Below are 26214 nucleotides of genomic sequence, written 5' to 3'. Positions count from 1 at the left end.
ACTGAAAATAATATCTGTGCACCCCTCCAATTTCTCAAATGTGAGGTCCTGTTTTAATCTAAAAGAAACCTTTTTATGGATGTTGCATTAAACATAAGCACAACATTTCTTCGCAAAATGTATATAATATAATCTCACACATCACCTATATTAAAACATAAATTAAAGAAAACGGTATTTAAAACAATCTCTTTAAGAATTATTCATGGTCATCAGGGCAACACTGTGCACAACTGACCTGACTCTAGTGGGCCTAGGCCAGAACCCACTTTGCCCATGCCTTAACACATCTCTGTGCAAGGGTCTAAAATCCACAGCTAGGCACATTGCGAAAAAAGGGTCAGTTTTCACTGGAAAACGTGATGTGATTTCAGAACTTTCCATCACGAAATGTGAGGAAAATTTGTTTTTTTTAAACGAAGTTTGAGGTTCGCAAAGGGATTCTGGGTAACAGAACCTAGTGAGAGCCACACAAGACACCCCATCCTGGATTCCCTGGGTGTTTAGTTTTTTAAGGATCCAAAATCCACAGCTAGGTGCATTGCGAGAAAAGGGTCAGTTTTCTCAATGTGATGTGTCCACATTGCATTTTAGGCCGCTTCCGGTGGCACGCACAAGGCCTACCCACATAAGTGAAGTACCATTTTTATCTGGAGACTTAGGGGAACACATAATAGTAGAACAAGTGTTATTACCAATTGACTTTCTTTGCATTTCTGCCATCCAAATGTATATACAATGTGTAAAAAAAGAATTCATTTTGAAAAATGTCCTCTAATTCATATGCTAGCGAGGGTACCCGCAATTTTAGAGATCTACAAGTAACCACTGCTTCTAAACTCTATACTTTGTTCCCATTTCGGAAATATATAGGCTTCCTTGATACCTATTTTTCACACTTTATATTTTACCAAATGAATTGCTATATACCCGGGTCACAATGAAAAACCATTGCAGACTCAGCTCAGATACTGGCTCTGGGTACCTTGGGTTCTTGGTGAACCTACAAGTCCTATATATCCCTGCAACCAGAAGAGTCCAGCGGACACAACATCATATTGCCATACTTGTTTCAGGTGAAAATGTTGGCACAAATGACTGTTAGTTTCTATAGGAAATCCTTGAAGGATCTACACAATGAACCCTTGCTGACTTCAAAGTGTTGTTTACTTTTCAGAAATGTATAGTTTTCTGGGTTCCATTATTGCGTTCACACCCATTTCTACCACTAACTGGAAGGCGATTGAAAGCAGGAAAAATAAGCTATATTCCAGTGAAACGCCCAAACTGTGTGGAATATTTTGGTTTTCTGGCAAAAGTCTGCCTGTTCCTGAAAGACGAGAAGATGGTGATTTTAGCTCCACAAACACTTTCTTACTACCATTTTCGGTAAAAAACACAGACATTTTCTTCTGCAGCACTTTTGTCCCCAAAAACCAAATTGTAGCTGTATTTTGACTAATTTCTCGGTCCCCTCCAGGGGAATCCACAAATCCTGGGTACCTTTAGAATTCTCAGGATGTTGGAAGATAAGGACGCAAATTTGAAGTGAATAACTTATGTGGGCAAAAAGTTACGGGGGCCTCAGCACAAAGTACCCCAAATAGCCCAAAAAAAGGCTTAGCACCGGTGGTAAAGGCCTAGCAGCGAAGGTGTTAATAGAGTGCCCGACTGTGGCTTCTTCATCCCTCTGAATGGTGAAGGCAGAAGGGCAGTGAATATGCGGCAACCCTTACACCCCCACTCCCCCATCTCCCCACCCCACTAGTCTGTCGAGCTGCAGAGTTGCCAGGCAGGAAGAAACAGAACCCAACATCCTTGATTTTAAAGAGCTCTGTCGTATTGCACAGCCACTATATTACGAGCAGACGGGGAGGGGAATCCTTGAGGTCCCACCTTTACCTCACTCCCTTTTCACATCCACAGAGTATCATGCACTCCCATGGCTGAGCAGCAACGAAATGCTGATGGATATTAGGGGTGTGCCGAAACACTATTAACATGTGTCCACTATGTTGGCCCACCATTCCATTCCAAGTTCACAGCTTGCAGGAATCTTAATTGATTGAGAACGATTATAAATTCATTTTCAAGTTTGGGAAAGCCCACATGCATGCATGCATGTTTTCTTAATAGATATATATTTGAGCCGGTTTGACTCAACAAATGTTTTGCCATTTTTCTCCGGCCACTAATGATTGACCCTTTTCTGAGGCATTGTTCAAACTATATACATGAGTATTTGGGCAGGAGGACGTGGTATCCTTGTACTCCCCCTTAACTGTGTACTTTTACTTGTTATAATGTACTATGGTCAATTCAGGGTTGTGATGTCACTTGAGATTTGCATGCAATTAGTGTAAAAGTAATTGTTGCTTTGATGCAAGGTCTCGAGTGTTACTGCCTTTTTCATTGACCTCTGTCCACCCTGGAAAACAATACGTGGGTATTTGGGTATCCTTACCAAACACCTGTTAAGGGGTAGATAATTATATTATTGGGGACTCTACTACCGCTTTTTTTCCATTTAGGACAGAGTCAGGTGGCACTTTATGTCCTGATGCAATCCACTGATTTGTTTTACCAGGGTTGAAACCTCGACAATTGCACACGGAAACTGAATAGCGAATGATTAAATAAGTGCATCTCATTATCTATATTGCTAAGATTTATGCCAGCTAGTTATTTACGTTATTTACATTTGATTCATCTGTCAGAGAACACTGCTCCATATGTAATGTTTTTGAAATGTTATTTCACTTGCCTTATAATGGAAATGATGTGGCCAAAACACATGGCTTTTTACTAAAATGGGTACCCATCACTTATTTCCTTCTCAAATTTGTGTCAGATGCATTGATTGAATTTGCATGTTAGTCATTTGTGTTCTTTCAGTTGATCAATATAATATATCTGATATTTATAGTAAAGTTGATGTGTTAATCAGTTTCCTAAGGTATAAAAAACAGGGTTGAACCCAAATGAGTCGCTGGGACCTGGGTAAATGTATGATATAAACAGAATGGTCCCGGACAGGGAAATGAAAGAAATAGAAGGAATTGTTAAGACAATCGAACATACATACATAAAGACAAGGAATGGAGTACAGAGTTTTTATTCACAGAGTACTATGGACCATAATCAATGGCTATGCATTTAAATACATTTAAGAAGAATTAATTGTGAATTCATGCCCAAAGGAAAAGAACAGGCGGGGTAGACTACCTCTTCACCCCACCAGTCTCCACCGCTAGGAAGATGTCTACGGCTGTTCTAGGAGCATGGTGTTTTTAAAGCCTACTACATTGAGTCACACTACATTTGTGACCCTGGAACCAGGAGATCACTCTACTATTGTTGGGAAATATATAAATAAGTGTATAAATTACCACTTTCCTTTTCTTTAATTGAAGATTACAAGATCGTGTGTATAATTCGACCTAAGTTTCCTTGTTCCCCTTTCCTTCCCCCCCCTGTTCTTTTCCTTTGGGCATGAATTCACAATTAATTTTTCTTAAATGTATTTAAATGCATAGCCATTTATTATGGTCTATAGTACTCTGTGAATAAAAACTCTGTACTGTGTGCAGCCAAAGACAATAGTTTTGTGGACTTGCAATTTTGGAGGTTAATGGGAACATATGGGAGAGCTGCAAATGACCGAAGGCTTGGTGTACAGGGTTATTTTCACATAGTGGCTCGGTGCCGATCCTGGCCCGTAGGCCCGACCCAGTTACCCACTGCCCCTGTGCAAAGCTGAAGGCCTCCTGCAGCCTGCGGGCTACGTCCAGATGGACACATTGCCTGGCCAAAGACCAAACTAAACACTCAACCTCTGCTGCCTAGGGCTGTGTCCAGTAGGTTGTAGGGGTTGGGCACAGAACCTCTTTAGAGGCAAACATACAGTATTGGCAAAGGGCTCCCTCTCTCTGGGATTCTCCATTGTATGTGCAGGTGTCGCAGGTGCCATCTCTCTTCACTGGGGCTGAGGTAATCCATTTGGATATCTCCCAGCCCAACCACATATGTGGCAGCTGGTGAGGGAATGCACAAGAATCTCGTGTGCCTTGTGAACTTAGATGAGGCACAAACTGACACTAGATCCGGATAGGGTGGGGGTTTGATGAGCTTACAACGGGAGGTAGAGATAAGGAAAAAATGTCTGGTTGGTGTTATCCTCACCTTCACCACTGCCCTAACATTGGTAGCCAGGTGGTTGGTGGTGGTACTTTTTTCATAGTGGTGCTCCTGCCTCCCTCCAGCAAAGTTTTTCATGATGGCCAATGTGTAGGTGTGTTGAGTGGGCATTCAAAACCTTTGCAGATGTCTGCAGGTGCTTACCAGTTTCACAGTTGCCACCCCATCCTCCCACTTCAACAAACCTAAACTTACAGCTATGGAAAATCCACCTGCACGCCATATTTCATGTCTGCGAGCCCCTTTGTATCAGGGTCTGCCATTTTTACATTCTGATGGCCCTTACAGCTCATCACTATTAAACGTTGGTGCATAATTTATTTTTGTTAAACAAGCCCTCAGTGTTTATAGGATACATACTCTACGGAGGAAAGCATTAAGAAGAAGTATATACTGACCAAATTGGTAAGAAGATGAAGTACTACACTCCCTTTTGCTTGTTCCCCTGAAAAAGCACATTAAATCAGGCCTGATGGAATCAGATAAATGTTGGAATTGTTTAGACGCTACTGGAGATCTAGATCACATGCTTTTCACCTGCAAGCTTCTGTGTCCCTTTTGGGGAAGAATCCAAGAGACCATTATTACTATTTTACATTGCAACATTATTCTAAACCCAACCCTCATAGCATGGGCCCCTTTGTTTATTACTCCTCCTCTTCCAATAAGCTGTACAAGGTTCCTTTTACTAGACTTTCTACTCACACTAGGTGCCAATTAAATACTTTGCGACCTGAAGAATTAAAATGCCGTATCTTACCAATATACTACCCAAATAACTGAATAACATATCCACTACTCAAATTACTTCATTTAAAAAAAACATTTTTACTAAACTAATTTTCAACAGTAATCCTTTATCACCTTGCATGCTCATGACGAGCTGAGCTCGTCATGAGCCACGGTGCTCATGTGCTCATGATGAGCTGAGCTCGTCATGACTGTTAGAACGCTCGCACGCTGGGCAAATTCCCCTGCTGTACGAGCGTTCTAATGAAACGGGTGTGGTCATGACGAGTTCAGCTCGTCATGAGCACACGACCACCATGGCTCATGACGAGCTCAGCTCGTCATGAGCACTAGGGCGCTGCGCGTGCCTCCCCTCCCCCAGCACAGCGGGGGAATATGCCCCGCACGGAAGGGGTGAAGGGTTCCGGAGTGGTGTGCTACTCGCCAGAAAATCACTTCAACACCCATCAGGGGTAACAAGTGCATTATGAATGTAAATCTTTCTTCCCCATTTATCCCTCCGCTATCCTTCTCACTCCAAGTAACTGACTAATATCCACTACTGAAATTACTTTCACCATTTTAATTCACCACTAATCCTTTGTAGGGTTCCTGAATAACGTGCTTCAACAAGCGCAGTATAAATACAAACCTTTGTCCTCCTCTATCCTTCTGCTATCATTCCAAATAACTGACTAACCTATCCACCACTTAAAATGTACTCGCATGTTTACTATACTAATTCAACACTAATCCTCTATGGGTCCCGGAGTAGCGTGCTACTCGCTGAAAAAGCGCTTTGACGCCTCGTCAGGGGTAGTAAGGGTTATATAAATGCAATTACAATACAATACAATACAATATAATACACCTGGTGGGCTTGGTATGTTGCCATAGAAGCTCAGACAACATAATCCTCAACAAAGAACGCAATCATCAGGCCTCCAGACAACTGTGGTGCTCCTTAGGCACGTACCTACAGAAACTAAAACCACCATGAATCTCAACTATGCAGCAGATACACAATGACATACCCCATGCACACACCATTTCACCCCAAGATGCACCACCTCTGAAGCCCAGGGACTTTTCTTTTTCATTCCTAATCCAATGGGCTAACCAGGCTACCTTCCTTCCTTCCCCCTCCCCTCCAGTTCATCTCTGTCCTCTCTACTGGTTCTGTCCTCTCCCCCCTCTTTCGATCTCCAACCCTCTCACTCTCTCCTTTCTTTCTCACAGCAGAGCTCATACTTGTTATTGGGAAACTCGCTGGGGCGACTCGCTTTCATAACAGCTCTCTTGGAAACAGAACTCAAACTTTTGTCTAGCTTGATAGAGCCGTGTACTACTCAATGCTTCCTTTTCAACATAATGTACAATGTCACCTGAAATCTATATTGGCTCCTGCTGCTTTCTAAACTTGCACTTTATTTTTGAAAACCTTAATAAAACATTTGGAAAAAAGATGAAGTACTAAACTCCATTTTGCTTGTTCCATACTCCTGATCGTGACCACAAAATGTTTCAAAGATAGCTGGTTTAGTTATTTTTATATATATATATATATATATCAGCCGATCCACGGCTTTATTTTTAACCTTAGTATTAATGAATGAATTATAACAGACCCACTATCTGGATGAACACCCTTCCAACATGGCGCCCATAGAGGCACAAAGGGTTACAGTCCTATGTCTATGTTAATATTTACAGATTTTCGTATTTCTATGGGATGTTTGAAACTAACGAGTGACACACTGACGAAGGCTAACGCCGAAACGCGTCTGTGCTTTTTTGTTCCCTACGAATAAAATAACTGTACACCTCTTGGGTTGTGAGTGCTGCCTCTTTTGAACTATATGCAAAGAGTTTCGAGCGTCATATATATATATATATATATATATATATATATATATATATATATATATATATATATGTATCCCCTACTGGTGGTCGCCAGTAGGTAGTTGTAGTTTGGACCTAGTTTCCATAGGAAAAAAGTTTTTTGATTAGCCAATATCTTTGGCGCCGTTTGACGAATCTTTGCGTAATTTCCAAAACCCATGGCCCGCTCCGGTAGGCTCCTGTCTTGAAAGTCTTGAGGTAATTTGTCCAGTGGGGGCCGAGAAAAAAGGGGGGTCCCAAAGCACATTTTCGCCATGTTAATTTCCATAGGAAATTTAGACAAAGCTACTGCCCGAACTGCTGAACGGAATTACACCAAATTTGGCAAAAAGGTAGCTCTTGGTTCAGAAAGTGTGCTTTTATTAAAATGGTGTAAATCCGTTCAGTAGTTCCTGAAATATTTATGTTTAAAAAAATGATATATCTGGAGACTGAGGAGGATTCGTGAACCCTACTGAGCAGGAGCTTGAGTCTGATTGGCTGCTAACACTTCAAACCAAGAAGTGTTGGCAACCATTCTGTGACTTGGTAACCGAGTCACAAGAAAAAAGGATAAAAAAAAAAAAGAAAAGGGGCCTGGGTAGAAACACCCTGACCCTCTAGGTGTGCTCAGGGGGTCCCAAAAAAGCATTAAAAAAAGAATTGGTGGGATTCGCGCTGGGTGCATGAATCCGGCTGGAAAATCTTTAAAAAAAAACAAAGCGCGGGCTCCCGCGCTTTGTTTTAATAAGCCCCCGGGTGGGCCAGGTCCCGGGGGCAATGTGCATTATATATGCGGGGGACATGCGGGCCCCCATAGCCCCGGGAACCACCACCTTCCAGGGGCTTTATTCATTATGTGCGGGAGGCACGAGGCCCCCCGCAGCCCTGGGGACTGCAACATCCCCAGGGCTTCAATTTATATGAGGTGGGGGGCCTCGCGGACCCCCCCAAGGATCTCCACTTGCCCGGGGCTTCAATTTAAATAAGTGTGGGGGGCTCCTGCCCCCCCACACTGCCCCGGGGCACTAATTATGCTAATGCGGGGGTCCATTGCCGAGAGCAGGAAGCCTGCTCCCGGGACCAGAAGTGGCCCACGAAAGAGGGACCATGCAGCCCCCCACCCCTTAATTAAACAAAAAAAACAAGGCCAGGCCACCGGGGGATGGGGTCCCTGGGCCCCGTAGTGGCCCAGGGAAGGGGACCATGTGGCCCCCTTCCGTATTAATAATAATAAAAAAATAAAAAAAATGAGGCCAAGCCCGGGCACGGCCCCCTTCCTGTTTTTTTTTAATTAGTCAGGCCTGGGGGATGGGATCCCCCAGGGCCCACAAAATATTAGGAGAAGGTGGGGCCACACAGCCCCCCTTCTAACCAAAAAAAAGAAAAGCCGGCATCTCGCTGGAGGCCCTGTCCCCTCACTGCACCACTCTGCAAAAGCACCTCCTGGCGTGTTCTAGGTTGGGGGATTAAGTCCCTTTGAATCCTGAGAGCCCCTGGGGGCCAACTAGCCCATCAGGTACCCCCAGTAAGCCCCACACCGTGGGATTGCTGAGAGATGGTCCGAGGCCACGCCCCTTTTTACACCACTTTGCAAACACGCCTCTTGGTGCATTGCTGGTGGGGCGAAGAAGTCCTCTTGTGTCCGGAGGACCTCAGGACTAAAGTGGACTTCATCCCCCGGGCAGCAGTGCACCAGGAGATGTGTAAGAGGTATAAAAAGGGGCGTGGCCTTGTACCACTCTCAGCAATCCAGCTGTATGAGGTTTACTGGTCTAGTTGGCCCCCAGGGACTCTGGATTAAAGGGGACTTAATCCCCCAACCCAGAATGCACCAGGAGGCGCGTTTGCAGAGTGGTGGAGAAAGGGTGTGTGGCCTGTGTCCACCTGTCAGCTATCCCACTATCTGGGCATATTGGAGTATCAGGTAGGCTAGTTGGCCCCTAAGGACCCCCAGCAGCGAAGGAGACTTTAATCTCAAGCCAAGAGCGTGCCTGGAAGTGCATTTGCAGAGTGGTAGGGAAAGTGGGGGTGGCCTGCTATGACAATTTAGCATTCCTGCTGTGTGGGACTTACTGGAGGTAATAGGAGGGGTAGTTGGCCCCCAAGGTCGACCTTGGGGGCCAACTACCCCTCCTGTTACCTTCAGTAAGTCCCACACAGTGGAATTGCAAAGAGGTCTGCAGAGGCCACGCTCACCTTTCTCCAGTACTCTGCAAACGCGCCTCCTGACACAGTACTGGTTGGCGGATAAAGTCCACTTTACACCTGAGGGACTTTAGTGGCCAAGTAGCCCTCCTGGTACCTCTTATAAGTCCTACACAGCGGAATTCCTGAGCCCTGGTCTGAGGCCCAGGCCCCATTCTGCACCACTCTGCAAACGTGACTACTATCGTATATTTAGAAATGAGCGTTTACAATACCTTTGACATTCATTGAAAAACCATAGGTTTCAGGGACGTTATAGTAAGTAATTAGCATTTAAAAAAACCTTAGAAATTCACTGAAAAAACCATAGGTTACAGGGACGTTATAGTAAGAAATTAGCATTTAAAAAACCTTGGAAATTCACTGAAAGAACCACTGGTTCAGGGACGTAATAGTTAGTTGCACATTTCACTCATACAAAACCAGAGAAATTTGGCTATTATAGTTAGTTGAGCTAAATATAACTCGCGCCTCTGCAATGCACTGCATATTACATCACTCATGACATGGTCAGTGACATCACTGATGACATGATGACATCTCAAATGACATCACTGATGACATCATCCACTTTATATCTGATGCACCTCATCACACCCTAATATAACCTTTCATACACCTACTCTAAAATACAGACTACCATTCTCAAAACCATAGACACTCCAATACCAGTTAGTACATACCCACTAACTGATTCATAGGTCTGCACACACATCCACTCATCCATACAGTCACTCATAAACGCATTCACTCATCATTACAGCCACTGATATATGCACTCATACACCTATACAAATACTCACACACTGCCACTCACCCATAGAGTTACTCTCACACCTAGTCAGGCACCCAAAGAATCAATCACACTGCGATTTACTCATTATACAGTAATACATTATACAGTAATAATCACTGACACAAGTACACACTCATACAGCCACTCACAATCTCTCACATATAGTCACTTATATACTCCAACCCTCACATATACTGCCTTTCACAAATGTAGTTATTTACACATGTACCACTGAGACATCCATTCACTCACCAATACAGGCATACACACACTCACCCACCCCTACAACCCCTCACAGATGCACTCATGAACCCATACACCCAGTGAATCACCCACTCACATCCATGCAGGGAGTCACACACCCCAAACCCACCCACACAGTGACTTAGGCACCCATACAGGTACTCAGACAACCAATCATTAACCCATATAGACAGTCCTGTAGGTACTCACCAACCCATGCAACCACTTACACACCAACCGTAAGACTGATACAGACATTCTCACAGATTAGTCACTAACCCATGCATTCACTAAGACACGTTTAATCACTCACTTATACAGTCAGTTACGCACCTACTAAATCATCCATGCAGACACTCAGACACCCACTCATTCTTCAATACAACTTGGTGTATCTATATATATTTATATATATATATATTGTCGCTCCAAGGTTGTCCACCTTTGAGTAGCACACGAGCAGCAGCTTGATTATATTGATATATATATATATATCACGCTGCCAAATTCCCATCTCCCAGCCGGGAAGAATAAGGTATCAGCACTAGCGGGAGTCAGATATTTCAGCTCAATTTATTAGCGCTTCACAATAAATTGAGCTGAAATATCTGACTCCCGCGAGTTGCTACCTTATTCTTCCCGGCTGGGAGATGGGAATTTGGGAGCGTGATATTTACACGGAGCATCACCGTGTTTAGCGCTCACCCGCCTTTGAAGTGGTCCGTTTTGGATGGTGCAACAGGAGCAACTATATATATATATCTCAAACATACTCAAACTTTTCAGAAACACAGTCACTGGATGATGTCATCAGTGATGCAATTTGAGATGTCATCAGTGAGGTCACTGACCATGTCATAAGTGATTTGTTATGTGACGTCAGCAGAAGTGCATTGCGGGGGCGCAAGTTATAGTTAGCTTAACTAACTATAACGGCCGTATTTCTCTGGTTTTGTATGAGTGAAGTGTCCTACTAACCATAACGTCCCTGAAACCTGTGTTTTTTTTTAGTGAATATATATATATGTGTGTATATATATATATATATGTACTCAACAATGCATGTTTGTTAAAATACTCCATAAAAGTTTTATTTAAAAAAAGGCAAAACCATTCAAATATTGTCCTTTGATGTTAGGGAAAATGAACTAATTTTAAATTCATTTAGCGAACATGATGATTTATTCTTAAAATTAATTGGCTCTTCCTAAACATTGGTTTAAAAAAATGTATTGTGCACATTTTATAAATTTGGTTTGTAGTATTTGATTGTACTCATGTAATACATTATTACGTTCCTTCAACAGATTCAATCGTGATTTCCTTCTGGGTTGGCCTTCTTGCTTTTGTGTTGTTCCTGTTCATCATTTTACTCTACATGTCAAGGTCTGGCTCCAGCCCACGAACATAAGTCTGAATCATGGATTTGATGCGCCACTTTAAAGGTAAATTGAGTACAGTAAGCCACTAAAAAGAAATACATCCTTCTGCCACAAAACTCACTGTCACCAAAGTTTGCTATAGGTTTGTAAGAACACTGAAAAATAATGCTAGCTGATGACACTGAGCACCTTGTATGGTTTTCTGTACACCTTATAAACCAGTTCCCCAACTAAGACTTGAATACTGATGGACACTGTAAGTTTGAAAGTTTCTTGCACTGCGGTACTCCTTTTAATGTGGCAGTCAATGGCCCTGTAATAAGGCCATGACACCAATAATGGTCTGTGCCTTCTGATTATATTAATGGTGTGCAGGTCTTCTTCATGAACCCTAGTGGGGTGCAGACCTTTTTTCATGACCACCATGAGGAGACTGCCTATTGACTTTCCTTCGTACATTTGTGCCATAACTGAACAAGCATTAGAAATGCAATCGGGCTCGGATTTATTTGAGTTTGAGCTAATGGCATTGTAAATGCCAATGTATTGTTGCTATGTGTTATGGAGTGTGTTCATGTGGTGTGTACTGCCAGTGATCTCCTTGTGAGTGTGAGAATATTGCACCGTTACTGCCTGTGTTGTCCTTCTTGTGAGTGTGAGAAGCTTGCACCTCTGCTGCCTGTGGTCTCCTTGTGAGTGTAAGAAGCTTGCACCTCTGCTGCCTGTGGTCTCCTTGTGAGTGTAAGAAGCTTGCACCTCTGCTGCCTGTGATGTCCTTCTTGTGAGTGTAAGAAGCTTGCACTGCTGCTGCCTGTGATGTCGTTCTTGTGAGTGTGAGAAGCTTGCACAGCTGCTGCCTGTGAGTATGAGAAGATTGCATTGTGCATCTCTGTGCTGTGCCTGTTCTTTATAAGGGACTCTTGCTCTGTTGCTGCTGCTGCCTTGGCACAGTACCTGCTGTGAGTGTGTGAGGGAAGCTTGCACCGCTGCTGCTTGTGATGTCCTTCTTGTGAGTGGGAGAAGCTTGCACCTCAGCTGCCTGTGGTCTCCTTGTGAGTGTAAGAAGCTTGCACTGCTGCTGCCTGTTATGTCGTTCTTGTGAGTGTGAGAAGCTTGCACCGCTGCTGCTTGTGATGTCCTTCTTGTGAGTGGGAGAAGCTTGCACCTCAGCTGCCTGTGGTCTCCTTGTGAGTGTGAGAAGCTTGCACAGCTGCTGCCTGTGATGTCCTTCGTATGAGTGTGAGAAGCTTGCACCGCTGCTGCCTGTGAGTATGAGAAGATTGCATTGTGCATCTCTGTGCTGTGCCTGTTCTTTGTAAGGGACTCTTGCTCTGTTGCTGCTGCTGCCTTGGCACAGTACCTGCTGTGAGTGTGTAAGGGAAGCTTGCACCACTGCTGCTTGTGATGTCATTCTTGCGAGTGTGAGAAGCTTGCACCTCTGCTGCCTGTCGTCTCCTTGTGAGTGTAAGTAGCTTGCACTGCTGCTGCCTGTGATGTCGTTCTTGTGAGTGTGAGAAGCTTGCACCGCTGCTGCTTGTGATGTCCTTCTTGTGAGTGGGAGAAGCTTGCACCTCAGCTGCCTGTGGTCTCCTTGTGAGTGTGAGAAGCTTGCACCGCTGCTGTTTGTGATGTCCTTCTTGTGAGTGTGAGAAGCTTGCACCGCTGCTGTTTGTGATGTCCTTCTTGTGAGTGGGAGAAGCTTGCAACTCAGCTGCCTGTGGTCTCCTTGTGAGTGTAAGCAGCTTGCACAGCTGCTGCCTGTGATGTCCTACTCACTACTCTACTCTACTCTACTCACTACTCACTACTCTGCACTCACTACTCACTACTCTACTCACTACTCACTACTCTACTCACTACTCTACTCACTACTCTGCACTCACTACTCACTACTCTGCTCACTACTCTACTCACTACACTCCACTCACTACTCTGCACTCACTACTCACTACTCTACTCACTACTCACTTCTCTACTCACTACTCTGCACTCACTACTTTACTCTCTACTCACTACTCACTACTCTACTCACTACTCACTACTCTACTCACTACTCTACTCACTACTCACTACTCTACTCACTACTCACTTCTCTACTCACTACTCTGCACTCACTACTTTACTCACTACTCTACTCACCTCACTACTCTACTCACTACTCTACTCACTACTGACTACTATACTCACTACTCTGCACTCACTACTCACCTCACTACTCTACTCACTACTCACTACTCTACTCACTACTCACTTCTCTACTCACTACTCACTTCTCTACTCACTTCTCTGCACTCACTACTTTACTCACTACTCTACTCACTACTCTACTCACTACTCACTACTCTACTCTCTACTCTGCACTCACTACTCACTACTCTACTCACTACTCTACTCACTACTCTACTCACTACTCAACTCACTACTCTGCACTCACTACTCTACTCACTACTCTACTCACTACTCTACCCACTACTCTACCCACTACTCTACCCACTACTCTACTCACTACTCACTACTCTACTCACTACTCTACTCACTACTCACTACTCTGCACTCACTACTCACTACTCTGCTCACTACTCACTACTCTGCTCACTACTCACTACTCTGCTCACTACTCACCTCACTACTCTACTCACTACTCTACTCACTACTCTATTCACTACTCTACTCACTACTCTACTCACTACTCTACTCACTACTCTACTCACTACTCTACTCACTACTCTGCACTCACTACTCTGCTCACTACTCACTACTCTGCTCACTACTCACTACTCTGCTCACTACTCACTACTCTCCACTCACTACTCTACTCACTACTCACTACTCTACTCACTACTTTCTACTCACTACTCACTACTCTACTCACTACTCACTACTCTACTCACTACTCACTTCTCTACTCACTACTCTGCACTCACTACTTTACTCACTACTCTACTCACCTCACTACTCTACTCACTACTCTACTCACTAATGACTACTCTACTCACTACTCTGCACTCACTACTCACTACTCACCTCACTACTCTACTCACTACTTCTCTCACTACTCTACTCACTACTCTGCACTCACTACTCACTACTCTGCACTCACTACTCACTACTCTGCACTCACTACTCACTACTCTGCACTCACTACTCTACTCACTACTCTGCACTCACTACTCACTACTCTGCACACTACTCTACTCACTACTCTACTCACTACTCAACTCACTATACTCACTACTCTACTCACTACTCTACTCACTATACTCACTACTCAACTCACTACTCTACTCACTACTCACTACTCTACTCACTACTCTACTCACTACTCACTAATGTGCACTCCATACTCACTACTCTACTCACTACTCTACTCACTACTCTACTCACTACTCACTACTCTACTCACTACTCTACTCACTACTCTGCACTCACTACTCACTACTCTACTCACTACTCTACTCACTACTCACTACTCTGCACTCACTACTCACTACTCTGCACACTACTCTACTCACTACTCTACTCACTACTCAACTCACTATACTCACTACTCACTACTCTACTCACTACTCTACTCACTATACTCACTACTCACTACTCTACTCACTACTCTACTCACTACTCACTACTCTACTCACTACTCACTACTCTGCACTCCATACTCACTACTCTACTCACTACTCTACTCACTACTCTACTCACTACTCACTACTCTACTCACTACTCACTACTCTACTCACTACTCTACTCACTACTCACTACTCTACTCACTACTCTACTCACTACTCTACTCACTACTCACTACTCTGCACTCCATACTCACTACTCTACTCACTACTCTACTCACTACTCTACTCACTACTCTGCACTCACAACTCACTACTCTACTCACTACTCTGCACTCACTACTCTACTCACTACTCTACTCACTATTCTACTCACTACTCTGCACTCACTACTCTGCACTCACTACTCACTACTCTACTCACTACTCTGCACTCACTACTCACTACTCTACTCACTACTCTATTCACTACTCACTACTCTACTCACTACTCTGCACTCACTACTCACTACTCTGCACTCACTACTCTACTCACTACTCTACTCACTACTCTACTCACTACTCACTACTCTGCACTCACTGCTCACAACTCTGCACTCACTGCTCACTACTCTGCACTCACTGCTCACTACTCTGCACTCTCTACTCACTACTCTACTCACTACTCTACTCACTACTCACTACTCTGCACTCACTACTCACTACTCTGCACTCACTACTCACTACTCTGCACACTACTCTGCTCACTACTCTACTCACTACTCTACTCACTACTCTACTCACTACTCTGCACTCACTACTCACTACTCTACTCACTACTCTACTCACTACTCTACTCACTACTCACTACTCTACTCACTACTCTGCACTCACAACTCACTACTCTACTCACTACTCTGCACTCACTACTCTACTCACTACTCTACTCACTATTCTACTCACTACTCTGCACTCACTACTCTGCACTCACTACTCACTACTCTACTCACTACTCTGCACTCACTACTCACTACTCTACTCACTACTCTACTCACTACTCTACTCACTACTCTGCACTCACTACTCACTACTCTGCACTCACTACTCTACTCACTACTCTACTCACTACTCACTACTCTACTCACTACTCACTACTCTGCACTCACTGCTCACTACTCTGCACTCACTACTCACTACTCTGCACTCACTACTCACTACTCTACTCACTACTCTACTCACTACTCACTACTCTACTCACTACTCTGCACTCACAACTCACTACTCTACTCACTACTCTACTCACTACTCTACTCACTATTCTACTCACTACTCTACTCACTACTCACTACTCTGCACTCACTACTCACTACTCTGCACTCACTACTCTACTCACTACTCTACTCACTACTCTGCACTCACTACTCACTACTCTGCACTCACTACTCACTACTCTACTCACTACTCTACTCACTACTCTACTCACTACTCTACTCACTACTCTGCACTCACTACTCACTACTCTGCACTCACTACTCACTACTCTACTCACTGCTCTACTCACTACTCACTGCTCTACTCACTACTCACTACTCTGCACTCACTACTCACTACTCTGCACTCACTACTCACTACTCTGCTCACTACTCACTACTCTGCTCACTACTCACTACTCTCCACTCACTACTCTACTCACTGCTCTACTCACTACTCACTACTCTACTCACTACTCACTACTCTGCACTCACTGCTCACTACTCTGCACTCACTGCTCACTACTCTGCACTCTCTACTCACTACTCTACTCTACTCACTACTCTACTCACTACTCTACTCACTACTCACTACTCTGCACTCACTACTCACTACTCTGCACTCACTACTCACTACTCTACTCACTACTCTACTCACTACTCTACTCACTACTCTACTCACTACTCACCTCACTACTCTACTCACTACTCACTACTCTACTCTACTCACTACTCTACTCACTACTCTGCACTCACTACTCACTACTCTACTCACTACTCTACTCACTACTCTACTCACTACTCTACTCACTACTCTACTCACTACTCTACTCACTACTCACTACTCTACTCACTACTCACCTCACTACTCTACTCACTACTCTACTCACTACTCTGCACTCACTACTCACTACTCTACTCACTACTCTACTCACTACTCACTACTCTGCACTCACTACTCTACTCACTACTCTACTCACTACTCACTACTCTACTCACTACTCTGCACTAACTACTCACTACTCTACTCACTACTCTACTCACTACTCTGCACTCACTACTCACTACTCTGCCCTCACTACTCACTACTCACTACTCTACTCACTACTCACTACTCACTACTCTACTCACTACTCTACTCACTACTCTGCACTCACTACTCACTACTCTGCACTCACTACTCACTACTCTACTCACTACTCTACTCACTATTCTACTCACTACTCTACTCACTACTCACTACTCTGCACTCACTACTCACTACTCTGCACTCACTACTCACTACTCTACTCACTACTCTACTCGCTACTCTACTCACTACTCACTACTCTACTCACTACTCTGCACTCACTACTCACTACTCACTGCTCTACTCACTACTCTACTCACTACTCTACTCACTGCTCTACTCACTACTCTACTCACTACTCACTACTCTGCACTCACTACTCACTACTCTACTCACTACTCTGCACTCACTACTCTACTCACTACTCACTACTCTACTCACTACTCTGCACTAACTACTCACTACTCTACTCACTACTCTACTCACTACTCTGCACTCACTACTCACTACTCTACTCACTACTCACTACTCTACTCACTACTCTACTCACTACTCTGCACTCACTACTCACTACTCTGCACTCACTACTCACTACTCTACTCACTACTCTACTCACTACTCTACTCACTACTCTGCACTCACTACTCACTACTCTGCACTCACTACTCACTACTCTACTCACTGCTCTACTCACTACTCACTGCTCTACTCACTACTCACTACTCTGCACTCACTACTCACTACTCTGCACTCACTACTCACTACTCTGCTCACTACTCACTACTCTGCTCACTACTCACTACTCTCCACTCACTACTCTACTCACTGCTCACTACTCACTACTCACTACTCTACTCACTACTCACTACTCTGCACTCACTACTCACTACTCTACTCACTACTCTACTCACTACTCTACTCACTACTCACTACTCTACTCACTACTCTCTACTCACTACTCACTACTCTACTCACTACTCAACTCACTACTCTACTCACTACTCAACTCACTACTCACTACTCTCCACTCACTACTCTACTCACTGCTCACTACTCACTACTCTGCACTCACTACTCACTACTCTACTCACTACTCTACTCACTACTCTACTCACTACTCACTACTCACTACTCTACTCACTACTCTCTACTCACTACTCACTACTCTACTCACTACTCAACTCACTACTCACTACTCTACTCACTACTCAACTCACTACTCACTACTCTACTCACTACTCTACTCACTACTCACTACTCTACTCACTACTCACTACTCACTACTCTACTCACTACTCTACTCACTACTCTACTCACTACTCTACTCACTACTCACTACTCTACTCACTACTCACTTCTGCACTCCCTACTCTGCACTCCCTACTCTGCCCTCCCTACTCGGCCCTCCCTACTCGGCCCTCCCTACTCGGCCCTCCCTACTCTGCCCTCACTACTCTGCCCTCTGCCCTCACTACTCTGCCCTCTGCCCTCACTACTCTGCCCTCACTACTCTGCCCTCACTACTCTGCCCTCCCTACTCTGCACTCACTACTCTGCACTCCCTACTCTGCACTCCCTACTCTGCACTCCCTACTCTGCACTCCCTACTCTGCACTCCCTACTCTGCACTCCCTACTCTGCCCTCACTACTCTGCCCTCACTACTCTGCCCTCACTACTCTGCCCTCACTACTCTGCCCTCACTACTCTGCACTCTGCCCTCCCTACTCTGCACTCTGCCCTCACTACTCTGCACTCACTACTCTGCCCTCACTACTCTGCACTCTGCACTCCCTACTCTGCCCTCCCTACTCTGCCCTCCCTACTCTGCACTCCCTACTCTGCACTCCCTACTCTGCCCTCCCTACTCTGCCCTCACTACTCTGCCCTCACTACTCTGCCCTCACTACTCTGCACTCTGCCCTCACTACTCTGCCCTCACTACTCTGCCCTCACTACTCTGCACTCTGCCCTCACTACTCTGCACTCACTACTCTGCGGGTGTGTGGTGGTGGTGTGCGTGGGGTTGTGTGCGTGGGCATGCGGTTGTGTGTGTGCGTGCGTGTGTGCGGTTGTGTGTGTGTGCGGTTGTGTGTGTGTGCGGTTGTGTGTGTGTGCGGTTGTGTGTGTGTGTGTGTGTGCGGTTGTGTGTGTGCGGTTGTGTGGGTGTGTGCGGTTGTGTGCGGGTGTGTGGGTGTGTGCGGTTGGGTGTGTATGGTTGGGTGTGTATGGTTGGGTGTGTACAAGCCACATCGTTCACACTGAGCTCTGTATATAAAGGTCATGCAATTTGTACATGCGATTTTGAAAGTAATGTATTTCTGAGAGCAGCACCCATTTTTTTTTAGATACCTGCTTACAAGATAAACCATATCTTCTTTACAAAGTAAAGGAGGCCTTCCCTTTGTAGGGAAAAACAATATCATTCTGTTAAATGAGTGAACGAAATGCATTGGGGCAGAAAAATAAAAGGGAAATGAAGCAGGAGTGAAGTGTGCGTGAAAAGGAGAAGGCTGTTAGTGCAAGAAATCAGTGGCTAGGCTTGTATGAGAAGCAGGAGCTGTGGGAAAAGGTGTGAGGGGGAAGTGAATGCGTGGGATCTGCGAAGGCTTTGTGTGAAAGGGAACTGTTGACATTGGTCACAGGAGGATGTACCAGTGTCTGCTTGGGCAGTGAGTGAGTGATCTGGGAATGAGTTTGAAAAACTGGTATGAACATTAGGGTGAAGCAAGTCTCTAATGATAGGACACTGAATGATAGTACAATGAGTGATCTGGTACAACGGCAGTAGGAATCTGGTAACCGGACTGTGAGAGTAAATGTGAGGCTCCCAGTGAGAGGAAAGCGAGGTGGAGTGTTTTTTTTATGAAAGGGTGGAGAGAGTGAGTCATGGTGACGAGACAGGGAGCGAGTGATGAATCTGGCAATAGCTGGGAAGATGCAAGGGATCTGGTAAGAGGACAACGAGAGCTACTGCAAGGGGTCTGTTATGAGGGCAGTAAATTAAAGTGATCTTCTATTTTGACATTAAAAGTTTGAGTTCGGGTGAGTGGGCACGAGTGCTTATCAAAGCACTTTGTTTGTTTTTTTACTTTCAGCTGTGCTGCATAGCAGCCAGGCTGCTGTACAACATGGCTAAACATATCCCTGACAAAACCAACAGATTTTGTATAGGAGAGTCCTATTTGCTTTGCCAATGCTTGTTTAGCCTACCTCAGTCAAAGATCAGGCGCGGGTTTGCCGGCGCGCACACAGAGCTCAAGGGAAAAAAAACACATCAGTGCACACGCTCCCAGCACCATCTGCCTTCAATTACCGGCACCTCGGGCAGCTGGTAATTGAGGATTTATGTATTCTTCTGCGCGTGTCCGAACACTTTATGCAGGAAGTGGACATTGAAAAAATTCCAAAGCCCTATGGCGTGCTGCCTTTCTTAAACACAACCTTGCCTGGACCAATTACCATTCACATGGCAGAATACCACACGCAAAAACCGCGCGCTTTCTGGAATGCGGCAGCCCACAGCCCTTTCTGAACTTTTTTTTTTATAACATTAGAGCTCGGAAGCCCCGCCCCACTTCGTGTGACGTAGGCCCGAGCCCTAAAAACCTATTCCATCTGATTGTGATTGAGAGTGCTTCAGTACATGTAAGATGGGTTACTCAAGCTGGGGTCCCCCAGGTGTATGAAACACCACAGGGTGGAGGGTACACAGTGGTGTGGAATTTATTAAAATATCTACTTGTCCATGGGAAAGGATGCAACATAAATCTATTTCTCCTTTAAGAAAATCCACTTGTCCCTTTGGTGCCATATTAGTGCTGCAAGAAATGATGGCAACAGTCTCATTATATAAGCGCTCTGATAATAGCCTCTCTGATTATGCTAGGCTCCTACTATAGTAGGGTTTTAATACTAGCAATATCCTTATTTTGCCACCTTACCACAGATCTACAAATGGACGCTGGAGGTAGAGGTAGAGGAAAGCAATAGTTCCAGGGTTGGAGTGCTCTTTTGAAACTGTGCAAACCCATCGTACATGTTTTAAGGGTTTTCACCAGCTCTTTTCAAATTTTGTCCCATACTGACAAAGGTTGGAAATTTACTCCTGATAAGGGCAGGAGTAAAATTTCTTCCAGGGTTGCGAAAAAAAAGTGGTTGGAGGGGAAGTGAACTTGTAAACGCTCAACATATTTTTGCATGAGCAAATCTACACATGCATATTTGCTCGTGTTAATTTGCAGTTCACAAATATTTTCTAGGAGTAAGATTTCCTTGTCTACTTATGTAAATTCTTGTGAATTCATGAAAGCCATAAATATGCATAAATGTGAAAATGTGAGGACATATTCCATTGGTGCACTTTTGTGACTTTCTTTAAGAATTGGGCCCCTAATTAGGTCTAGTTTTGACCAAGACCTTTTGTTTTTTAATAAAATTCTCTCTCTATCGGCTGGCTTCACAGTGAATGACCACATTCTGCTTTTTCTTAAGGAGCATATCAGCACACAAACAAGTTTTTCTCAGTGCAAGGAACTATTGTGGCAATGTGTGCTTTTTGAGACCAAAAACATATTTTGGTTTTTGCCAATGTTTGTTATAATGGTGAGATTCCAGCAGCTCCCACAACAATAAAGTTTTACAAAAACATGTAAAAACCCGACACACATTAATAATAATAAAGGCTTTACATTAATGAGACATATTTAAAAGTGCGAATAGCATCAACATATGGGCACAAATATTAGCTTGTGGACATTCAGTTGTAGTCAATGGCTGCTGTCTCCTGCCACCCAGCATGTCATCAACGGCATTGTTCTCATCTTTCTGAGCTACCTGTAAAAAACTTTAAAAAGGAGGTGCTACATATCTGATTGAATAATCATCTTGGTGTAAGGCGAATTCAAGATCTTTTACTCTTCATTGATATGTTCTGTATCTTCAGGTTTTCTTTCCGTTTCTCTGTATAGAATGTTGGGGTGTTTGGTTTCTAGAATGGTGGTGCTAATGTTGGAACAGTTAGGAGTGGCTGCCACTCGTGAGTGGCTACTGTAGAGTCTGCTCCTGTAGTGTGAATAAACGTGGTTCTTCTACTCAACGTTGGAAGCAGATTTCTTTCACACGTTTGGCGATGAATTGAGGAGCGCAGGCGCAGTCCTCTAGTATACAGTGGATCTGCTATCTGTAGGGAGATGTGTCTTCCAGTGCGACCCTAGTGGTTCCCATCACCTGGTTCAGGGTCTGGGGCAGTGTGTTTGGTCCCGGTTTGCTTGTTACGGCAATATGGAAGAGGGGATGTGTTGGTCAAGGCAGGGAGCCCGTTCGCTAGTCAGTTACTTTCGGATATGATTTATAATTATTCGAGATAACTATAACTGGTGCGTTTCAGTGGTTTTGTTTGTTTAAAATGGTATATTTTAACTGACTTTTTCACCTAACTAGAACGTTGTTTTAAACATTGTTTTTTCAGTAAGTGTGTGCTCTTTTCTTCTTTCTTGTTTTGCTTTGAGTTACATTTCTGTATTGATCTCATTTTTCTCATTGAAAGCCTTAGGATTTTTAGCACAATCAGAATGGCCAGTATAGTGAATCCTCCATTCATTCTCCATGTGCCTCAGGACTTACCAATGGAATGAGAATTATAGGGATGTGGAGGTTCTGGAAGGGGATAAATGTTCTTCTCAGAGCCAACAGCTCCCGCTAAGCTGGGGTTGGTCCAAAGGACCACAAATCGTCACCACCTCTAAAAAATGTGGGAAATCTTCATGTGTTTTTAATATGCCAATGTCATTTGAGATTTTGAAAGGAAGAAAAAAACAAACCTTGTTTTGGAGAGTTTTAAGTTGTAGTCATGGGTATACAGGGAGGATGAATCCATTGAAGACCACAGTTCAGCATTGAGAACTCTAGCGATGTCATGTGAATACAGAACTCTCAGCTATGAGCAGGTTTTGGGAGATCAGGTGATGATGAAGACAAAGAGCAAGAAAGTTCAACAGAGGTATGGGTCGGTACTGAGATGTCCGAGTGACACTATAAATATTACTAAGGGAACTGATGATTACGAGAAATGTTTTGCAGGAAATAAGAGGTCAATGTACTAGGAAAATGGAGGCTCGCAAGGACATCACTACAATGAAGAACACCCTCTACAATTGTTATAAGAACAGTGAGCCAAAGGGAATAGAGAAGAAGCCAAAATGACTTGTTTCAAATGGGGCAGTTTATATCATTTGGGGGATTTCAAAATCAGCATTATTTGAAAGTCCTTGATGCAACTAACTATGGGCAAATGAAGTTGACACCTCCTGACATTCAGCCCTGTGGGTATACCTTGCTCAAAATAGATTTGCATGGATATGTGTGGGCTGATCTGGAGTCTGTGAGCAGGAAGATTTGTGGAAAAATGCATGTGGTGGTTAAAGGTGACACTATCCTGGATTGGCCAGACAAACAGATATGGGTATTTTTGGGACCCAAACGCCTCTCCACCTGTATTCGCCATAGTTGGTTGTTTATGGTGAAGGGTTTGTTTCAGTGTTATAGAAATTTCCAAGGTTTTCAGGAAGGTTCAGGAAAGGTTGTTGAGCTTAGATATATATTATTTTGAAGGAAGGACAATGCAATTCCTTTTAAGCATAAGGTCTGGAGTGCTTCCCTAGCATATAGGGAACAACTGAGTTAAATGTTACATGCCTTGGTAGCAATGAGAATCATTGAGCTTATAATCGTCACCCTGGGTTTCCCTGGTAGAGATCTCAATAAAACGCTAAGTGCTCTTGGGTGTTGTGTTTATACATTGATTTACACAGTTTGAATGAGGAGATCCGATAGATAGGCACCCATTTCCTAACAGCCATGAGATTGTGTTGACACATGCATGAGCAACAGTATTTTTCACTCACAAGTGCATACTATCAAGGGGAGTTAAATGAAGAATCAAAATGGCTTACTGTATTTGTTACACATGTGTATATGTTTAATCTCTTACAATGCAGTATGGCTTGGTGAGTGCAGTGTCAGTTCTTCAGTGTAAAATGAAGGAGCTGCTCAAAGTGGTGTATGGTTTGGTGGCTTTTCTAAGATGACATACTGGTGTTTGGAAAGCATCATGATAAGAATTTGTATGCTGTTTTGAGTGTTTCAGAGGAAAAAAGGAATGACACAGAGATAACCTAACTGTAAGTTTAAATGTGACAATGCAGGTTTTCTGGGGTATGAAATATACAAAGATGTTATGTGGCCCAAACAGAACCACCTTCAAGTGATTCTGGAAGTAGAAGCTCCTTAGTCTAAGGATCATGTTTTATCTTTTCTTTGGTTGACTGAGTTTTACACAAAGTTTGTAAAGAGCTGTGCCACCAGAGCTGAATCCTCTAGAAAATTATTGAAAAACAGTGCAAAGGTTCAGGGGCGTAACACAGGTCCCCGCATCCCCCGCAGTGCGGGGAGCCCCCAGCTTCAGGGGCCCCCTCAGCACAGTACTCAGGTCTAAGTGCTCCGGATATAATACCGAGAAGGGGCCCCTTAAACTTTCGTTACACCACTGCAAAGGTTGTGTGTGGAGTGCCTCAGCAGCATGCTTTTTCCGAATATAAGATTGAAATGGTGCAAGCTCTTTTTTGAAGTTGTAGGGAGTGAGAAAACAGTGTGTGGTTGCTCCGCAGGCTACCCTTCTATTGTATAGAACTACGCCTAATGCAGTTACTGGTTTATCCCTTTTTGAAATGCTAGAGAGAAGGAAGCCTGGTTCCATGGAGGCTGAGAGGAATGGTAAGGAGGAAGCAGTGGATGTTGCCAAGGCCTGGGAACCCGTGGAGAGGTATCAACACATCATGAAGGAGTATGTTAATAAAAGAGAAGAGGTTTTCCCAAGCATCTAAAGTTTGTTGTGGAGGAATGGGCAAAGATTAAGATTGTGGCTGATCATGAGGGCTTAGATAGCGTCATTTAGTAGGGTTCAACTTGTTTAAAGACCATACAGGGGGGTGGTCGATAAGATCACAGTCAGGGCGTGAGTATTTATTTGTAATACAAATACTTCATTGATTGTTGGGTGCAAGGGGGGGTGATTGCGAGAATATCGGGCAAATTAAGCCTGCATGGAGAACATGGCCACGTCATAAGCCCCTGGCTGTGCATCGTTTTGACCAATCACAATGCTGCATGCAGCGTTGTGATTGGCTTAGGGGAGGTAGCCTGGCTGCCTGCTTTCTGTTCCTGTCGGAGTCAGGAGAGCAAGAGCAGGAGCTGAGAAGATACAGGACCCGGCGCAGCGGAAAGGTGAGTTTAATTTAATTTAGTTTTTTATTTCCCCGCAACACCCCCACAAATCCCCTCCCCAGACCCCTCGCGCCCCCTTTCTCACCCGTGAGAAATGCCAGTCACTACTGACACTGGGTCCCTGCTAACCCAGGCCCCCAGTGTCAGTGCTCTTTCCCTTAAAACAGGTCAAATGTCTAATTGTAAACCAATTAGCAAGGACTTTAGCACCCCTGTAAGTCCCTAGTAAATGCTACCTCTGGTACCCAGGACACTTGTACTAAAGAGGTCCCTATGGGCTGCAGCACATGTTGTGCTACCCAAAGGGACCCACTGAAAAACTGCATGCAGCCTGCCATTGCAGGATGCATGAATGGTGCAAACCTTGAAAACACGACATGGCACACTCCCTGTGTTCCATGCCCATGCATGCTTCATATACTATATGAAAGTTACCCCTACACCGGTCCTTAGAGCCCTATGGCAGGGTGCATTATATTATATGTGAGAACATATCTGCATGAGCAGAAATGCCCCAGGGATGTCTAGTTCCTTTGCCATGACGTTGCAAGTGATCAGGAATCCTTCTTAAGCATATGTACTGAGCACTAGTCATTATGAATTACCCAGCTACATGGTGTCATGAAAATAATG

General features: G+C 44.2%; 1 long non-coding RNA gene across 1 annotated transcript in view; it reads left to right on the top strand.

Moving 5' to 3' along the window:
- The window catches only part of LOC144773418 (uncharacterized), a 60638-nt gene that overhangs the window by 17041 nt on the left and 17383 nt on the right, over window positions 1-26214 (top strand). The window contains exon 2 of the long non-coding RNA XR_013599973.1: window positions 11365-11502. This is a non-coding gene — a long non-coding RNA (uncharacterized LOC144773418). The remainder of the gene's footprint in view (window positions 1-11364; window positions 11503-26214) is intronic.

The sequence above is a fragment of the Lissotriton helveticus genome, chromosome 8, assembly GCF_964261635.1.
Source record: "Lissotriton helveticus chromosome 8, aLisHel1.1, whole genome shotgun sequence".
NCBI lineage: Eukaryota > Metazoa > Chordata > Amphibia > Caudata > Salamandridae > Lissotriton > Lissotriton helveticus.
This window is presented reverse-complemented; position numbering and strand designations above follow the sequence as displayed.